The 19170-nt window shown below is 40.3% G+C and overlaps 1 protein-coding gene across 2 annotated transcripts in view; it reads right to left on the minus strand.

Annotated features, from left to right (window-relative positions):
* Positions 1-12107, minus strand: part of LOC137176984 (vang-like protein 1) — a 59179-nt gene extending 47072 nt beyond the window's left edge. For both annotated transcript variants that reach the window (XM_067583046.1, XM_067583047.1), the window contains exon 1: positions 11954-12107. The gene's annotated coding sequence lies outside the window, so the exon portion shown is untranslated. The remainder of the gene's footprint in view (positions 1-11953) is intronic.
* Positions 12108-19170: the final 7063 nt, after the last annotated feature.

A 19170-nucleotide genomic window follows, 5' to 3' on the forward strand; every position in this document is an offset into this window, starting at 1 on the left:
AGCTGAGCGTTCCAGATAAAAGAAACAGTGCTACCGTGAAGCAGCAATTTGCTCTTATTCCCACAAGGCTGAAAACTGTTGTTCAGAGGCCCGCTTTAAGTCACTGACACACAGCAGACAATTTAAGCCTGACACTGACAAGCTTTGTGGTTGATGAATGCGGCGAGAGTGCGGCGGAGATAAAAGCAGGAAAAGTTCAACGAGATGGAAGCGTTGCTAGTTTGGGAGCAAGTCTCAGAGAGTTTGGATTTGATGGCAAACTAAAACACAAAAGAATCCGTCCTTGTTTTTCCTTGAGGTTTATGTATACATATCATTACATTTAATAGATAGTTTTTTTGAAATTTTCATTACTATGCTCCTGAGCCCTGCAGCAGCAAGGCAGAGAGGATTTATAAATGATACAGAACAAATGAATTGCTTGTGGCTAGGACATGCTTCATCTGGAAATAATGAAACTTTTGCAGCGATGCGTTACATGATATCTGTGACAACACTTCTGCACAACCTCAGGATGCCTTTAATAGAAGGCTTACAAGAAATACAATCTTCCAGCTTTCTTTTCCAGCTTTCAAAGACATCCTATCATTATAAAGTATTAGAAATAGTATTATAAACTATATCTAACATGTGTACATGTAAAGACTTGAAATGGCACTCTGTTTCCTATAATTAAAATATACATTTCATGGGTTTTGTTTCTAATATGCGGAGGTGGATAAGTTGTTTTGTTGTTGCTCCAGCTGTTGTAGCGTTTATCGGTTCCCTGATATGAGTGAGAGCCCGAGAAGATGTTAACACTTTGTTCTGGCTCATAGCTCATAAACATGATTTATCAATGTGCTGGTGTTACTTATTAGCTAGCAAACATTAGCTAAACTGTTATTATTGTCACCGAACTGCTTCAGGTGCATCACATCTGGCCAATGGAGAAACATATATGTGGCTGATTGTAAAGAAGAGTGTATTTAAATTGCATTTCTTTATTCTATGATTTTGAAAGTGAGGAGAACAGCTCACACCCCTTCAGAGAGGAATGTAAACTCTTGGTTGTTAAGATAAGAAATTACACAATATCACTGAGGGCTTGTTAACTGGTAACTAATTGTTTAACTGTTAATGAAAATGATGATTATTTATTCCCTCTGTGCAGAATTCCTGTCTGGTGAGTGTGTATATATATTTTTTCCTTTTTTTAAGTTATATAGGCAGAATTTTATGTATATTTTTCTTAATTCAGGTTTAATATACACATACAGGTTTTTTGTTCTGTTTTTTGTAATTATAGTTATTTATAATTATTAAATTCCCAGTGAAGTTTACTGTTACTCTGTTTTATACAATAGAGTTTATTGTTAAACTGTAAATTATCCTTTGATAACCACATTTGAGGAATCACTGCAAAAAATGTGCATTTATGTGCATATATATTCTGTATATATAAGATGATCGGCTGATATATATTGATATTAGAATTTTTATACTCCCTAATATCGGTAACAGCATCGGCCCCGAAAATCTAATATCGGTCGGGCCCTAAATGCAACACAATTGACTCTATATGCATTTAACTAAAGTTGTAATCTGTCAATCTGGACAGATGTCTAAATTATCAAAAGAGCCTAATAACACTGTGATTGCATCAATTATTATCAGGGACTGTTTCAGGGGAACTACGTCGCATGATTGGACCTACATTAAGTCATTTCCAGTCACTTCTTCAAATCAAGCCGCATTCTTTCCCCAAATGCATCAACATGCAGGGAAAAAAAAAACTCTGCAGATGCAAAGTTAACTCAAGCATCAAACAGTTTGCAATACTAAAACCAACCCCAAAATAACTCCATGCATGGTTCCTGAAGCAGGTGGAGGGTTTAAAGACTGCATTAAGGGGAAACAGCGGATGATAATTGAGTGCTCTTGATCTGGCATGATCGGAGTAAGTGGACAAAGATGGTTTATGAGGCAAACTAAAAGATAAGAGCCGGTGTGAGGCATTTGAATGAGATATTTTTGGCTCAAAAGACCGGGATTAAAAGCACATATTTGAGTAACCGCACAAAGGGAGAGAGAGAAATGTGAGTCATAGGTAGCTTGGGGCACACTTGTAAACAGTTAACACACCCTTGTAATGCACCTGCACACACACACACACACACACACACTCACACAGCTTCTCAAACCGCTCGGGGCGAGATGAAAAATGTGAAGTGTTAAATATACAAGTAGTTAAATCAAAATCATGCTCGGATAACACTGGCTCCCCCTGTACACGTGCACTTTGAGCCGGCCCACCTACACTTGGCATCAAACAGTTGTAAATCCTATGAAGTGGAGGGCTAATATAGTGGATATTAAATCTGAGCTGATACTAACCAGAAGGCTTTCTCCGAGAAGAAGAAAAAAAAACGACTGTTTGAGGTTGAGGTGACACCAGATGAAGACCTGTTTAAGGTTATCTATCAGCAGATGAAGTATGAACGGGGTTTTTTTTTTTTTTTTTTTTGGAATATCTGCATCCATCATCCGGAGAGCGCTTCAAAAGCTTCTCTCAGCTCTTATTTCATACCCGTTCTGTCCTGACACGGTGCGAAGCCGCGGTACGCCTCCCCATCGAAACTTGCTGTGAAACTCGTAAGGCCGGGCTTCCAGCGCAAACACAAAGATTTATTGGTTGATGATTTATGGCTACGGTCGCCTTAAAGGTGGTGAGAAATCCAGCGAGCCGCCTCCCTACGCCGAGATATCCCCCCCCCCCCAGCTTCTCTGTGTTCACAACTTTGGGAGAAAGAGTAGCTAGATTTAGTGCACAGACTGTACTCCTTATCTGCCACTTGGGAGGGAAAACACACACACACACACATCACTGGGTCCAAAAATATTTTGTGGCACAAAAACATCTAGTATGACCCAGATCTGAGGAGTGTGGCATCGGCACATCTGTGACTCTGCTGTGTGTGTGTATGTGTGTGTGTGTGTGTGTGCTACCATGACACAGGCACAGGCTCCTGGAAACGCTTTGAAGGTTGCGCAAGTGCATATTTGGATATGCTCATTCTGCAAATCATTTTAAATGCCTGAATCATCGTCGCATGGTGACAAATCCTCCCACAACCGGTTCTCCGCAGTCTCACAGCCAGCCGGCTGCATTACTGATCCATGATATTCCTACTGAGTATTCCAAGTAAAGCAGGGTTTCCCAAAATCCTTGGTTAGCATGAGTAGCTTTTTATCCTGTCTTCTGAATAGATCGCTTCCTTTCATACTGTGAATACAGATGTGGAAATGGACAGGCGAGCAGGGGTGTCAAACTCAAATTGGACATGTTGTTCTCTAACGGGGGCCGGTGAGGGAGGGGGGGGGGGTTTGCTTCTCACTTCAGATCGTATTCCTGGAGAACAGCAGCTTTCTCTTAGCAGTTGAGACGTTTTCAGTTTACAGCTTATTTGATTAATGGAATAGTTAACTGACACAGAATGAATCAGTAACTCTTTTAATAACTGATTAATCGTTTAAGTCATTTTTTAAGCATAAATGCCAAACATCTGACGGTTCGAGCATCTCAAGTGTGATAACTTGATGCTCTTCTTTGTCTTAACATCACAGTAAACTGAGTATTTTAGAGGTTTGCACTTAGAACTCTTAGAAACTTCCTGAAAAAACTAAGCTCTTACTCTGAAAAATAAAATAAAAATTGATTTCAAGGTCAGATTTAACAATGAATTCTAAACATGTGGGGGGGGTCGTTCAAATAATCTCGGGGGCCGGATCAGGCCGGGATGATGAGTGGTCAGGCTTACTGCTGTACTGCTGGAATTTAAATAAGGGTTGCTAAGCAAGCTGGATACCATCACAGATTCATTTCCATCACCTGGTTTAATCCTCTTAAAAGTAAGGGCACGCGGCTAAACGGGGGATTAATAGGGTTAAATGAGTGCGTGGTCCAGGTTCAGTCAGAGTGCAGCGATGAGTAAAGAGAAGCAGCTGATCGATTATTTCCTGCTTCAGTGTATTTACACAGTGCCTGCGCATACACACACACACACCATACACACATATACACACATACACATCTCTGAGCGTTTCAGATACTTCCAGCTGAGCAACTGCAGGCCGCCAACCCACAAAGACCGGGCTCTGAGGTCTATACTGAAGTGAAACAGGATATGCCGGTGTTCTTACATGTGGTTTCTGTCTTTGCCATGCCAGAGAAAATTGGTAAGCGGAACCACTTCAAGTTTGTGGGGAGAGTCTGAAGCTGAAATAAGAATCCCTCCTCTGGGAAGGAGGGAGGGCGGGAGTCCTAGCAGGTCCTTCACAGTAATCCAAGACCCCTGCTGAGCTGCCGGCTTGTCTGTTTGTCCTGGCAAACGCTGGCAGCGAGGGGCGGGAGAGAAGGAACGGCAAAATTATATCACTGCAATCTAGCATGAAGGGTACGGTCTCTCACAAGGCCAGGTCCTTCGCTTTGTGAAAATATAAATCCCTGTCTGGGAAAACTTGTGTGTGCTAATCCTATCCCACAGTCCTTGAGATAACAGATTACATATAGACTGAGAAATACGGAAATGCTCCGACAAAACAGGCAAAAAAAAATCAGGAAAACTAACATCTACTAGCAAACACACACTAACAGGTGTAACAACCGGAGCGTACACACTCAGAGAACAACCAAAGAAGAAATATCCGGCGGCATAAACTGGAAATGTAAACAAACAGCTCGAGAAAATACTTTCATGTCTGAGCACAGAGACGGAACAGAGTTACGGTGGAGCCATGAGACATCTGCTGTCAGCCGCCACAAACAAATCAGTGCTGCTCAGCTGCACCTTTCATATCTCATCCAATAAAAGCAGCCAGCGTCACCACTGGACCTGATTCTATTATCAACAGATAAAAACCGCACACTTGCACACCTGACTTTAGCATGTTACATCTCAAACATCAGTGTTCTCGTTTACTGGACGCAACGTGTTCTGTGTAGTTTGCAAAGGTGAGACTGCAGTAATCAGATACTGACTCCAAAACCTGTCCTCAATTATGTAACAGCTGTTTTATAATCCAGATCACCAAAACATAAACACTGCGATGTCACTTTTTCCTATATTGTTCTTTTGTTTTGCAGTGTTGTACGTAAATAGACTCCAGGTGCTTTCACACCTGGGGCCAGATGTGTAAATGATGCGTATGCACAGAAAAAAAAACATGCATACGCTATTTCCCCACACATAAACTGGTATTTATAGACCAGATCAGACCAGCGTACACATGTTTTCCTAAAGTGATCTGAGCGTGATGTGATGAGGTGGAGATGAAATATAAGCTGAGAGACGCCATCTTTATGTAAAACATTGTTTAAGTTGCTAATCGGCTGCATTGATTGTTACACAGAGATTTTATCATTCTTTTAATTTACATAGGAGCTCTTAATATTCTTATTTTATCCTCAGTTGTGTCACATCTTGTGCAGTCGGTTACTAACTAATCACTGATTACATTTCTGAGATATCACTGCTGTCGATGATTTACAGGTCCGTGTGATTTATGATGATGACAGTATAACAGGTCGTACAGCTATGCGTAATGGTCGTGCGTAATGATAGCTGTTCTGCTTTTGGTGAAACTCGCCGGTGCAACACAGTCGGTGAAACCGTATTTCTTCTTCTCCTTTTGTTTGACTGACAGGTGTACAGACTGGTGGAGCAGGCAGAGAACTGATATAAAAAATATGGATGGTCAGGGTGTGTCTTCATCCATTCATGGATAATTGTGGGAGTAGAAACGAGACCCAGTCAGTTCCTCAATGACTGAGATTCATAAAACAGAACCATGTGTACGTACGGCTTTATAAATCTGATGAAAAGAATGCGTCTGCATATTTCTGGCTTTGTGCCTTCCAACAGTCTTAGTCATCAATCTACACACAGTTTTATGCATCTGGACCCTGTAGTTTAGTCTAGACCATGAAATAATTGTTGCCATTTACTTGTGGTCCAGTTCATGTTCACACTGACTTATTACAAACGAAGCAAGAGCTGTGATTGATGATATCACTCTGCATCATCAGCTTTACATGGACATGGGAAATCAAATTTGGGTCACTGACAAGTCATGTTGCACATGAATGCACTTTATGTGTTTTTATTTTTCTCTGGCGTCACAAAGAAATAACTGATTATGAGCTTTGTGTCATAAATGGTGACAAACAGGTAGAGACTGGACAAAAAGAGTTTTCACAGGGGTTGTTACTGTGTGGTTGCTACATTTCATTCTGTTTACTCACTTTTTCTTGGGGAACTAAGTCAATTAATTATTGATAGACAGACATGAATCACTAACCAGTTTGATAATCAAAAAAATGCCAAACGGTTGATGGTTCCAGCTTCTCATATATGAGGATTTGCTGTTTTTCTTTGTCATAGTAAACTCAATATCTTAACATTTTACTGTTAGTCAGGCAAAACAAGCGTATTGAAGACCTTAGTGTTGCCTCTGAGAAATTCTGAATGCCGTTTTTTCACTATTTTATAACATTTCATAGCCTAAACAATTCAATTAATGGAGAAAATACATTTGATTTGCTTTCACACCACACACAAGTCAGCTTGGACCTTCTGAAAAGGTGGGTCATGGTCCGGTTGTTTAGTGGGCAGCAGGTTTGATTGACAGCTTTCACACTGGCCAAAATGAGACAGACATATCCAAACAGGTTATATGAGACAGCACCAGAAGATCATTTTATTAATAGTATTTTAAAATGTCTTCAATAACTTCCTTATCTTAAGCATTACTTGTTAAAACTGCAGCTTGAGCTCATTAAGAACAATTTATGACGTTGTCCTTTCTGAACTTCTTGAGGGAAACTCCCGGGAACATCACACTAGGCACATGGCTGACTGAGAACCTACTGGACCTTCTAACCCCACGACACACTGATGCTGCCGTTTCACAGTCTGAAGTCACTGAACCTGTAAGTTGCTGCCTTGCGAAATGACCTCTGAAGACACGCTTACTCTATGAGTAGAGGCTGGGATGCGAGAAGCTTCCACTTCTACTGTGTAAAGCGGCAAATTAAGCATCTAATGAACCAGATAAGATGATCCGTTATGTTCTCATCTGAAACCCCCTTTCAGGCAGGCTGTTCATCCGCACTTCCTTTTGTAGAGTGGAAGTGAAAAGCCCCCCTGTTACTCATTCACACTCAGCAGTGATTAAACCTAAAATCCTGCAGCCTTTTACGGCAATTCTTTAATTTATGTACCATTCCAATAGTAGTTTTTAACACTGATCTGCATTGCAAATAAAAAGTAATAATAATCCAACTGAAATGCACAAAATCACATCTGCACCAGTCATTCATAAAAATGAAATTAGCCTGCTCTGTTACTTCCAGCTCATTCCCCCTCTCGCTTCCTCCTTCCGTAACCAAGCGCTGCCTCTATTATCTCTATATAACACATCCCCTCGCACTGTAATAACACACAAACACTTCACGCAAACAATAATAACTTGACTTTAGAGGAAAGAGAAGGTAAGCTCATGTAGGACGCAGTCACGAGACATGCTGGGACATGAGGGAACATGAAAACGAGTCACTGTGGGAGTCTGGCCCCATCACATGCTCGCTATGTGGCTATTCATGACTGAGCAAATGAGGGCCATTACTTCTCTGGAATTCAATCAACATTCTCGAGTGTCACTGAATTTAACCCCTCATATATCCAGTGAGGGTCTGAACGAGGCGGACGGAGGTAGAGAGGCAGACAGAGAGTCACAGCTGAGACAGAACGAGGACTGCAGACTCACTCTATTAGCATTTAAAGTGACTCGATTATTAGAGTCTGCTGATTGTTTATGCAGGTGGTCGTTGACATGCAGCTTTTGTGGCGCTGTGTTAATTACAGACCGCTATCGGTTTGTGTTTGCTCTCAGCGCCTGACTCACGTTTTTTTTTTTTTTTTTTTTTTTACCTGTTGCATTTTTGTGCCGGTGTTACTAGGCAACCACAATGAGCTGATCCTTTGGTGGTCAGTCAATCAACCAGATGTTGTGTTGACTGCATTAGCTGGAGTGAGGTTATCCAGTTGTTCTGATCGATGATGATCATTGTAAAGACTGTGAGTCTGTAACTCTGGTTGCTGATTTGAGGTTTGTATCATGAAGCAAGTTTAGTGGGTTAGCCTGCTATCTTTGGGTTTAACTTGCCTACTGGCCAATCGGATCACTGGAGAAATGAGGTCATCATTCCTACAGGATCCCAGCTAGGTCTGCAACTAATGATTATTTTCATTATCAAGTAATCTGTTGATTATTTACTAGATTGACTGATTAGTCGTTTGGTCCATAAAATGTAAGAAAATGGTGAGAAATGTCATTCACTGTTTCAAAAAACCCAAGGTAATGTCTTCAAATGTCTTCTTTTATCCCGACCAACAGTCAACAATCCAAAGATATTCAGTTTACTATCACTGAAGACTAAAGAAACCTGAAAATATTCATATGTATTATATTATATTCATTTGAGAGGCTGGAACTAGAGAATTTTGGCTTTTTTTTCTTTAAAAAAATTATTAAAAATGATTATTCGATATCAAAACAAATCAGCGGAATCACTTTACTTTCCATGATAATTATGTCAGAAATAGTTTTCTATACAATCATGTGTTTACTCAATTAATCAGCGATTAAAAAAACCCTAAAAAGCAGCAAGATAGTAAACTAACATAGCTGCATATTAACTGTACTAAGCTTCTTTCTCTCCCCAAAGGATTCTTATTCTAATACTGCTGCTGCTGAGGATAGCATGAGGTGATAATTGAAATAACATATACCCTCTGTCACTTTTAATTAGAAAAGAATCTACACATTGTCAATTAACACACTGTTAATTAACATTCATTGCATTTCTTCAGGCCTTTTTATGTACAGACAATAGGTACTTTTCCTCTCTGCTTTGCCTTATTTTACATTTTTTAATTGTTTTTATTCATAAGAGTTTGCTCAATCATTAAAATCTCACTATGGAATATTGATTAATTACATTTTAATAATCCATATGTAAAACACTCACACTAGACTACAGAGCATGTTCAAAATGCAGCCTTATTTACATTGCCTGTTTATCACTTCCTGCTCTTATAATTAGTCTTAGCCTTACTTTCAATATTTGGACATTATTCAGACTGTTTCTACAGCTTCTTATTCTATTGTAGCTGTATGATTATATTATATTATATGTATTTTACATTGCTGTATATTGTTTTTTGTTGCTCCAATTACCTAATTTCATAGTTTCTCTCATACATGGCCTGGAAACCTAGAGTTGACTGAATCAATTGATAACCAGCTATGTGATAGCAGTTATCCAGGATCACAGATGTTAGACTCAGTGCAGGTAACCCAGAGAGAGCCAGGCTAAGTTGAACTGCCTCATGTTTACTGTCTTGAGGAACCTTTTAATACAATGAGACAAAAAGACAGCAACACATTGCCTGTTTCCTCTCAAGAGAGTAACTTTTCTCAACTCTTTCTACAAACCAGAAGCTGAGAAGTCAAACAATGACAGAGTGACTGTTGACCTGTTTATGAAATAGAGATGAAGGGGTGAATAAGGAAGTCCTTTCTTCTTCTTTTGTTTCCAAAAGGGACAGCACCATTCACCTGAGTCCAATTCAACAACTTAAGCAAATTACATTCAAAGTGTCACTTGGAGCTATTTAACAAATGATGTTTTATTCTAGCAGTGCACATGAGGTGGTTGAACTTCTTGTTTATCAAAATCACCATGGCAACAAGAAAGCTTTTTGCCATTGCAGCGCTACTACTGCTAATGCAGCACTGTGCGCTCTGGATACAGGAGATGTAACTAGAATAACTCCGATTTAAAACATAAACTTGAGTTCCACGTCCAGATAAACCTGTAAATGCCAATGTTATTAACATACATGTTGTCAATTCCCTAAACACCTGTGTAGTTTTAATGACCACTACATTCACAGCACTCACGCATCTAACAGATCTTGACAGGTGTCGTCATTGCTACTGATATTCCCTCTGCAGCTGTCATGCAAAGCAGAATCACTACTCTGGCACGGAAAGTGGAGAGGAGGAAATAAAACCCACCTGCAGTGAGATGAGAATCACACAACTCTCAAACGTTAGTCTCATCGCAAACATAAAAGTACTTGATGATAATGAAGGTCTTGCATAATTTATGGAGAGGAAGAAGCGGTTGTTGTCACCATTTAATGTTGATCCGGGCTGTCAAAATGGAAACTTATCATGCAACTTTTCCTGTGTGTTTCTATTGCAATTCATTTGACATGTTGTATATTAAACGTTTTCTTTGATTTCTATGAAATAATCTTAACGCTTCTTTTCATTTTCAGGTGATACACTTATACTTATCAGCTTGGTAACTTGTCTACTACACAGCAACAACATAGGGGCAATACATCTGGCACCTACAGTGGGCACTTAAGTGTGTAAAATTATGATATTAACAAGTATCGTGATACAACGAGAGCAGAAAAATAACCTACGTGATGTGGAGGGAATTCAAAGCAGCAGTCTGTTAATTATTGGGAACAGTTCAGCACTTCAGAGGGGATAAATTGTGAACAACTTAGTTATTTGCAAGCCTAAATCTAACCATAGGCATTAATCTAGGCCTAGTTGATTAATCAATCAGTTGATTGGCAGCTATTTTGATGATCGAATAATCATTTAAGTCCCTCATCAAGCAAAAATGCAAAACATTTGCTTGTCCCAGCTTCACAAATGTGAAGATTTACTACTTTTCTCTGTTTTACATCATCTTATATTGAATATCTTTGGGTTTGTTTCTGTCAGTTGACATCAAAAAATGATCAGGAACAGAGCAAACAGCCAATAAGGACTATTAAGTTAATAATTAGACGTCACTATATTAAACTCATGCTACAACAGCACCTGCTTAGCATTTCTCACCATCTGTACAAGGCAGTAAATGAGATGCTGAGCTGAAACAAGGTTGAGACAGTCAAGCAAGAAGGAAGAGTTATATTATGGCTGCAAGAATTTAACTGAAGAGGAGCGAAGAGGGAAATTTATGACTTATATGTTTCACTTTCCTAAAAGTCTGTCTGCCCCTTGGAGCTCCACAGCAGGTTTGTCCGCCCAGCCCCTACCTGTGACCCGGCAGGCAGGCGGACCTAGAGGCAGGAAACTCCCTGGTTTCACCGTGGCCTCGGGAGCCCCCCCTAACCCCCCCTCTCCCCTCTTTCTCTCCCTCACCTCAGTATCTGTGCGACTACTTGAAAAAACAAAGCAGAGCACAGTGGTTTCTGTATGTTTTTTTGGCTTACTGGTTGTTTTCTGAGGCTGGGAGTGCTACAATGTATCCGTCCGCGTCAACTCTGCCGCCCGCCGCAGGTTACAGTTACAACAGCTGAGCTGCGGTGCACCAGCCGGGGTAATGCGGATCCAGTCAACCGTACAGTTGACTTTTCTCTTGGTCTCCACCTGGGTATAGCCAGTTTCTGTTTGACAAAGCAGCTACAACAACCTCCAGTCGCCCAAAACCGACAATGTAAAATAAAATAAAAAAACTCGAAACCGAAGCGAAAAATAAACAAATGGGGTTAACTTCCACAGCCAGGGTTAGTGCGTTGGTCTGACCGCAGTTTCAGGGCATTCAAATGAAGTTGAAAGCATTCCCTTTCATACAGGTAGGCAAGACAGTAAGGGCGTGTTCCCAAGTCTTTCCTTATAAAACACACATTCACCCTAACACTGAACTACTGTCTTTGTTCTAGGTAGAGACACGGTAACCTACATTTTTGTAGGGCTACAGGAATCTAGACAGGACATTATAGCCTGTAAGACAGAGCCTCACACACACTACAGAGCCCGCACACTAACATGTGCAGAATATGACCGACAGTATCTCCTGCGTTATTAAAACATAACTCACCTTTTATTGGTGGAGATATCATTCCCGTGGTTGATAATTTATCCAGAGGTTATAAATAGTTTGCCCAAGAGCACACGGTAGGCTACAGTAGGAAGCAGCCCTTGGTAACCGTAGGAATCACTCTGGCAGTCAGGAATTTCACAGGGGGCAGTGCTTTACAGCATACGGGGGGTGTAGTACCCCAACATGGCGCTAGGGGGGTGTCTTCACTGCCAATATTACAAACACCAAGTTAAATTGAACCTGCTGTATAATGAGCTGGTTAATTAAAGAAGTGCGTTGCACACAGGGATGGTAGTGATTCTAGTGGCTCTCAATGTGGGTTCCACAGGAGGGGCGGTGGTTACCATTTATAAAATATATATGAATACAGAGGCAAAACAAAAAGAGCAAGAGAATATATATTATTTATACATATTATATATAGCATACAAAAATATAAACTTAAAGGTCCCCTCCAGACATATAAAATGCACTGCTTTCAATAGTAGTTTGGTTGATTTGTTTTTTTCCACAAAAAAGCTCAATCACCTCATTAAGGTCTGAATATGCAAATATTATTAATATACAAAGATTTCTCTGAAAAGTTCATTCTTAACACATGTACACTGGAGATCTGAAGTTTCCACATCACATTTGACCAAATTGCATACCGGACAATGGCCAAATTAGTTGTGATGTCACAAATCCTGCTCATGTACATTCAATTCAGATTTAAGGTGAGCTCATGCAAACTTTCTACCCTCAGCAGATGAATGTGAAAACAGATTTCTAGTGTCAAACTCTGCACATACATCACTCTGCATAGTGAACTAGCATTTATAGTTTAAATCCCAGCATCTGAATAGCAACTCTGAAGTTGCTGGAGACTGACTGAGTTGCTTAACATCACCTCAGCAGAGATGTTGGTCTACATGTCCTCTCTGATTTAAAAAAAACTGCACCTTTACCTCATAAAGCACCCCTCTCCTCTGCTCATTATCTTGTCAGATGCTACGCCAACCAGCGCATGAGCTAAATGGGCTAAGAAACAGCTGATTTAAAAGTGACTCCAAAAAGCAGAGCCGCATGAGGACTGCAGCACTGTTACCGTACGTCCCAGCAAATATTTGTGATGAGGAACAATTATCTATGAAAAATCAAAACCAGAAGAAGCCATTTGTGATCAGTGATTTCGCCCTAAACAAGCAGATGGCCTTCAATGGCAGGATCTCACACAGTTGCTGTTGCATCAACAAGTATTAGATTTGCATTACATGGATGTCACACCAAAACTGACAACCAATCAACAAAACTGTCGATACCATGGAAACAAGCTAGAACATCTCTCTTCATGCAAAGCAATGCATGCTTTTTCTTTAGCCAGTTTTACTGTTCCAGGGTAGAACATATTAGAGGTATATGAAACCAAAAAAATGGTTTTAGAGCTTTCATTGTATTGTTTTTAATAGCGTAACAAATATAAAGTTTACAGACTTTTTCCACAAAGGCTTGTTTGATATTTAAATCAGAACAAATGTGTTTTTTTCTCTCTCCTGCCCATGCACAGGCAAGGTTTTTGTCACAGCTCATGAAGTCGAACAAGGTAAACAGTTAGTGATACAACTGTTCACTTGCTCAAAGCAACAAACCAAAGCAGTGGAGTGATAAATCCCCAAAACAGAGTCCTATGAGCTCAAATGAAGTCGAATAAGGTAAACAGTTGTCAGTGATACAATCACTCGCTTAGAGCAACAAAACAAAACAGTAGAGTGATAAAAATCTGACCTGGACACAGTTTGTGAAAAAGACACAATAAAGTCACTGATGCCTTGTAGCGCTCTCTTAAAAGGGAATGTAAACAAATGTTCCTCTTTTCCTCTAGATAACTTTCTCTTCTTTCATAAAGCAGAACACAGAAATATTTGATAGTCATGTTTGAGCCTCCCCTACTGCTATAACTCACTGTAAACCTACTTTAAGTACTACAGAAAGAGCCTGGGGGCACTGGGATTTTCACTGACATGAAATAATGCTTTATTGGCCAAGTCTCTCCTGGAGAAGATATTTTGGGGGATATTTTTTTAATAAACTGTGGCTCAAGATGAGAATAATAGTCTTCATGCTGATGTTTTGGAAATGCAAACAGTCTGTCTGGCAGAGTGGTGTCCAACCCGGGGGTCAGAACCCCACTAAGGGGTCGCATGATAGATCTGAGGGATCACAATTCAATTAATAGGATCATTTATACCATGCAAAATTATACTTATTTTTCCTGACATTCCTCTTCTTTTTGCTCTTTATTTTCTACCTCTTCAGTCCTCCTCATAATCATACTGGCAGCAACAGTTGGTGTGATGCATTAATAAAAGTTCAACAAAATAATGGCTTTAACATGTTTTAAAAATGTATTCACACAAACTAAATTTCAGCAATGAATGCATTAAAACATCATGTGCATGTGTATAAGTAGACAAAATTTCCATTTCCTATAGGACAGCACCTTTAACCTCACTGAGTAAATCTGGTTAAATAAAGGTACATAAAATCAATTAAAACATATATCCCCACCAATTGATTTCGCATTTCTCTGTTGTTGCTGCCGTTCTCCCTCTATTGTGTCATGAGACAAAGGGGGGGCGCAGGCCAGTTCATTCAGACTCCAAACACACATGAAAGTTCAGACCGCAAGGCAACAGATGCCTCCAGCAATTACATGGCTGTATATGAATCAATATTTTGTCCTCCTTTGAACTGCATCTGCCCCCCCCCCCCCCCCCCCCTCCCAACACACACACACACATACACACACAAACACTCTTAGATATATCTCATGCCCTCCAGAACACAATGCAGGTCATGACTGGGACATGACCCCTTTCCTTCCCCATGGAGAGTCAAATACTGATGATGTGTCAAGGATGGGGGATGGAGGAGGGGGCTTGAATGTTTAATTCTCTATATCAATATTTGTATACACCCAAATTCATGAAAAGGGTCACAAAATAAATAATGAGATTTTTTTTTTCAGTCACAATGGTATATACATGAATATCAACATAGTGCTTCAATAAGTCAAACACTAGAGTTCAGCAGTGTTTATGTTATGTTGCAGATTTTTAAAGGGATTCCTGACTATTAAAACTCACTAAAGTCTTCTTGTGTTTTGTTGTTTTCTTATTTATCATAATTTAGCTTCATTCTGTGTGGATAAATATCTTAATGTTGATTCAGAAAATCTGTGTATGCAACTTTCAAACATCATAGTTTAAGATAAGTGCGCCACCATGTGGCACTTTGCTGCTATTACATCACTGAAAGCTTCAAAATGTAAGTCAAAACTCCATCTGTCAGTCAGAGGAATGTTCTCTATATATATTCGCTGTAATTTACGCTCAGAATGATTTTAAAACAAATATTTTTAATCAAATAATACAATTATTAGTTCTTCTCATATTTCAATCTGCTTGATTGGTTGTTTGTTCAAAGGCAATGATGCTATTATTTATCTCTATGTTAAAAGTACAAAGTTAATATCAAGAAGTGATTAATAGAGAGTGTTTTTATAATCAACATGGCATCCACAAGTTAACAAAAGACCCTCGTGCCCCGATGTGTGAATCAATCAGCTGCTGTGAAAGCAGTGAAATCAGATTACACAGCTGAATGGGAGCGTCGTGTGACGGCGAGCAGCAGCACGTGCTGTCACTTTTTCACGTTTATTCAAAGCTGGAAGCGCGCGCAGATGGCCCCTATTGAGAGAGCAAGGTGGGGGCCCCTGAGATCAATTGAATTCGGTGTCCGGAAGATGGATGGATTCCTCCCCAAAGACACGGAGTTTATGAGTTTAGGAGGGGTTTTTTTTTTTTTTGGTAAATAGAGAAGAAAAATGAAAGCGCGTAAAAATGAAGACGAAGTGGGAAGAGATGCAGTTTATGAGACCACACGCATACATGCAGAGAGAGAGATTCTGTCTACAGCAGGATGAATGAGACTTTTCACAGCAGCATCACTTTAGAGTCACCCAGACGAGATTCTCTGTTTAGGAGCCAGTTACATTCAGTGTGTGACAGATCCGAATAGACATACTATATGGTTATAGTTAATAGATGGCTGTGCAGATGAAATGACTTAAAAAAAAAAAAAAAAGTTCATAGGTTTCATGTAAAAGTACAAGTCTTGTTTACTCCAAACCTCTTTATTTCAAGCAATTAAAAAGAAACAACAACAAAAAACAAACAAACAAAAAAGTTTATTCCTGAGAAAATCTGATTAATTAGAAAAAAGACTATTTAGAGCTAAAACACAGTTCATGTCTCTTCAATTATCAATTATGTCTATGAATAAAAAAGATTGGATAAACGTCTTTGATGCCATGCAGGCCTAATGAAGAGTCACAGCAAGAAAAAGGCATTAAAAAGAAGTTTAAAAGAAACTTAAATACTACATTATAAACTACTCTAAATCTACTGGTCTGTACTATATACAGAAAGTATGGAAGAACTAAAAAACAAATGCACACAATCATAAACAGTAACTACAAAATATATTGAGACAAAAATAGTCACAAATAACCAAGGCTGTATTACCAAATGCACAAAACAGGCAACTGCCCAAGGGCCCGAGACCCTCAGGGGACCTGAAGGCCTTATTTAGTGGTGACAATAAATAATTGGTATTTTGATTAATTGCAAATTTGTGTAGTAATACATACCATTTAATATAAACTCATATGATAAGGGTCTTAAGGCTTACATTTTTACTGAATTCATAGGGGCCCACAGTTAATTTTTGCCCCAGGGCCCCCTAGCAGGCAGCCCTGCAAATAACAGGAGGAGACAAGAAAAATGAAATACAAATATTGCACCTGAATAGAAAGTAAAGATGAGACTGACCGATCGATTAATTGACTAATCGTTTCAGCTCTAGTCAGTATATAATATCTGAGTCACTCCACACCAGTCATTCATCGTTTCAGTTATTGCTCAATCAAAAATGTAAAATAAATAAATAAAAATCACTGGTTCCAGCATCTTAATGTAGATATTTCCTGCTTATGATAGTCAACTGAACATCTTTGGGGTTTTGGACTGTTGGTCGACCAAAACGAGACATTTTAAGACATTGCAGTGCTCTGGGAACTAGTGACATTTGTTGCTATTTGCTGACTCTGTACAGACCAAATGATGATTCGATTGAAGGAGAAAATAGATTAATCGATAATAAAAAAAATAATCGTTAGTTGCAGCGCTGCTGACCATTCTGCTCTGCTATAACTTGAGGGAAACGTTCCTAGCAATTATAAGTTAGTTTTAAGGCAGTGATGAGCAAATAATTTGTTTTTCAGGGGATTAAAGTTGAGATAATTCTTCCTTAATCAGTAATTATAAATCTGCATCTTGGCTGTGTGTGTGCACTCGCCCTCTGAGACTCAGAATAAAAAGGGACAGCAGGATGTTGAATAAACTCTCCCTCTGACTCACGGTGACTCACAACAAATGAGGCAGCCACAACAACGGCCCAACAATTGGATTTAAAAGATCTTAACCAAATGGAGAACCCAATGAATATCACCATTTTAACTCGCCAGATTGGGCCGTGTGCCTTCGCCTAATGCATGCGCGCACACCTTATGACAGGCCCGCGGTACAGATGGTCCGAGCGTGAGTCTGAATGAGAGGGGGACCATCCGCGGCTGCTGACGCATTGTGGGGGGACGTCGTCTTCAATACACCACTTAATGAGAACAGACTGACTCTTTCTCCCTCCCCTCCCCTCCCCTTCTCCTTCCTTCGTCCATTCTATTCCCCTCCTCCTCCTCCTCCTCCTCCTCTCCCTCCTCCTCCTCCTCCTCTCTGATTCTCCTCTTCTCCTCTCCTCTGCCCATTTCCATCTGTTTGGAGACAAAGGGCCACGAGCCAGCTCGAGCCCCGGGACCCTGCTGGTGAAGTAGGCAGGGATAATACGGCCCATCCCGGGGGCTGCATTTCAACACATGGACCAGGCTTTGTACTTCTGCTGCACGAGCACCCTTCATACTACACGCACACACACACACACACACACACAGAGAGAGAGAGAGAGAGAGAGAGGGATGTGCATGCTTCACGCACTCCCTCAAACACACACCTCTGAGAGAGAGGCGTGAGGGAGGAAAAGGGTGAGGGGGTAAGAGGAGGGAGGGAGGAGGAAGGGGGGGGGGGGGTTGCGATATTGTTGGGGGAGTTCTTGCCTTGAACATGAACACTTCCATAATACCCAACGACGTGGAGAATAAAAGAGAGGGCGAAAAAATGAGGCAGCACAAAAAACCCCAAATGTTGTTCCTCATACTGTGAACATATGGCTGTTTGTTATCATACTCTCTCTCCCTGTCCAATTTACACAGAGCTAGTGAGCTCTCAGAATTAAATGGGTGTGTAGAGCTGTGTTTGTGTGTGTATGTGTGTGTGCGCTCCTCCTGGCTTTGAGTATACCTGAATGATGATGAGAAGGATGTCCAAACGCTGATAATGGCTGCTGTATAATCCCCTGCTGTCTGCACACACCTCCTGACATATGGTCACTCCTCGGCCTCCACCATTACATAAGCCCACGGTGCAAAAAGGGTGGGGGGGTTTGTGGTGAAACGTGGTACTTTCTCTCTCTCTCTTACACACACACACACACACACACACACACACACACACACACACACACACACACACACACACACACACACACACACACACACACAAGCATGCACAGGCCACACTGTCAGCCAGGCTGTTCAGTGCCCTCAGCAGTTCGGGCTTCGCCTGTCACTTTTCTCTCCCCTGCCCCTTCTGGGGGTTTGTAAAGAATAAATTGAAGAGGACTGATGCTACGGAAGCTTTTGGGATGAGGAGCACAAATGGCCTTGTAGTGCTTCACGGCGACGTACAGATGGACTCCTCCATTCAATAAGCTTGAGCAGAAGTCTGTCTCCACGCCATGCCAGAATCACAGAGCTTGTTTTGTCTTCTCAAGAGGACAATCTGTTGATGCAACATATTGCTGTTTTCTTTCTCTTTTTTTTTCTTCTCTTTTTTCTTTGGTTAAGAGCATTGATAGAGCTGAAATAACGGACAAATCAGACTTGAATAATGTACAACAAATGTTCAAAAGATGATTATCAGGCATTTAAATGTGTGATTCTTATGTGATGCTGACTAATCCATCGCCTTTATTTTTTTTCTTGATTCACAAGTTCTTCTCCT

This window comes from Thunnus thynnus, chromosome 24, assembly GCF_963924715.1.
Source record: "Thunnus thynnus chromosome 24, fThuThy2.1, whole genome shotgun sequence".
NCBI lineage: Eukaryota > Metazoa > Chordata > Actinopteri > Scombriformes > Scombridae > Thunnus > Thunnus thynnus.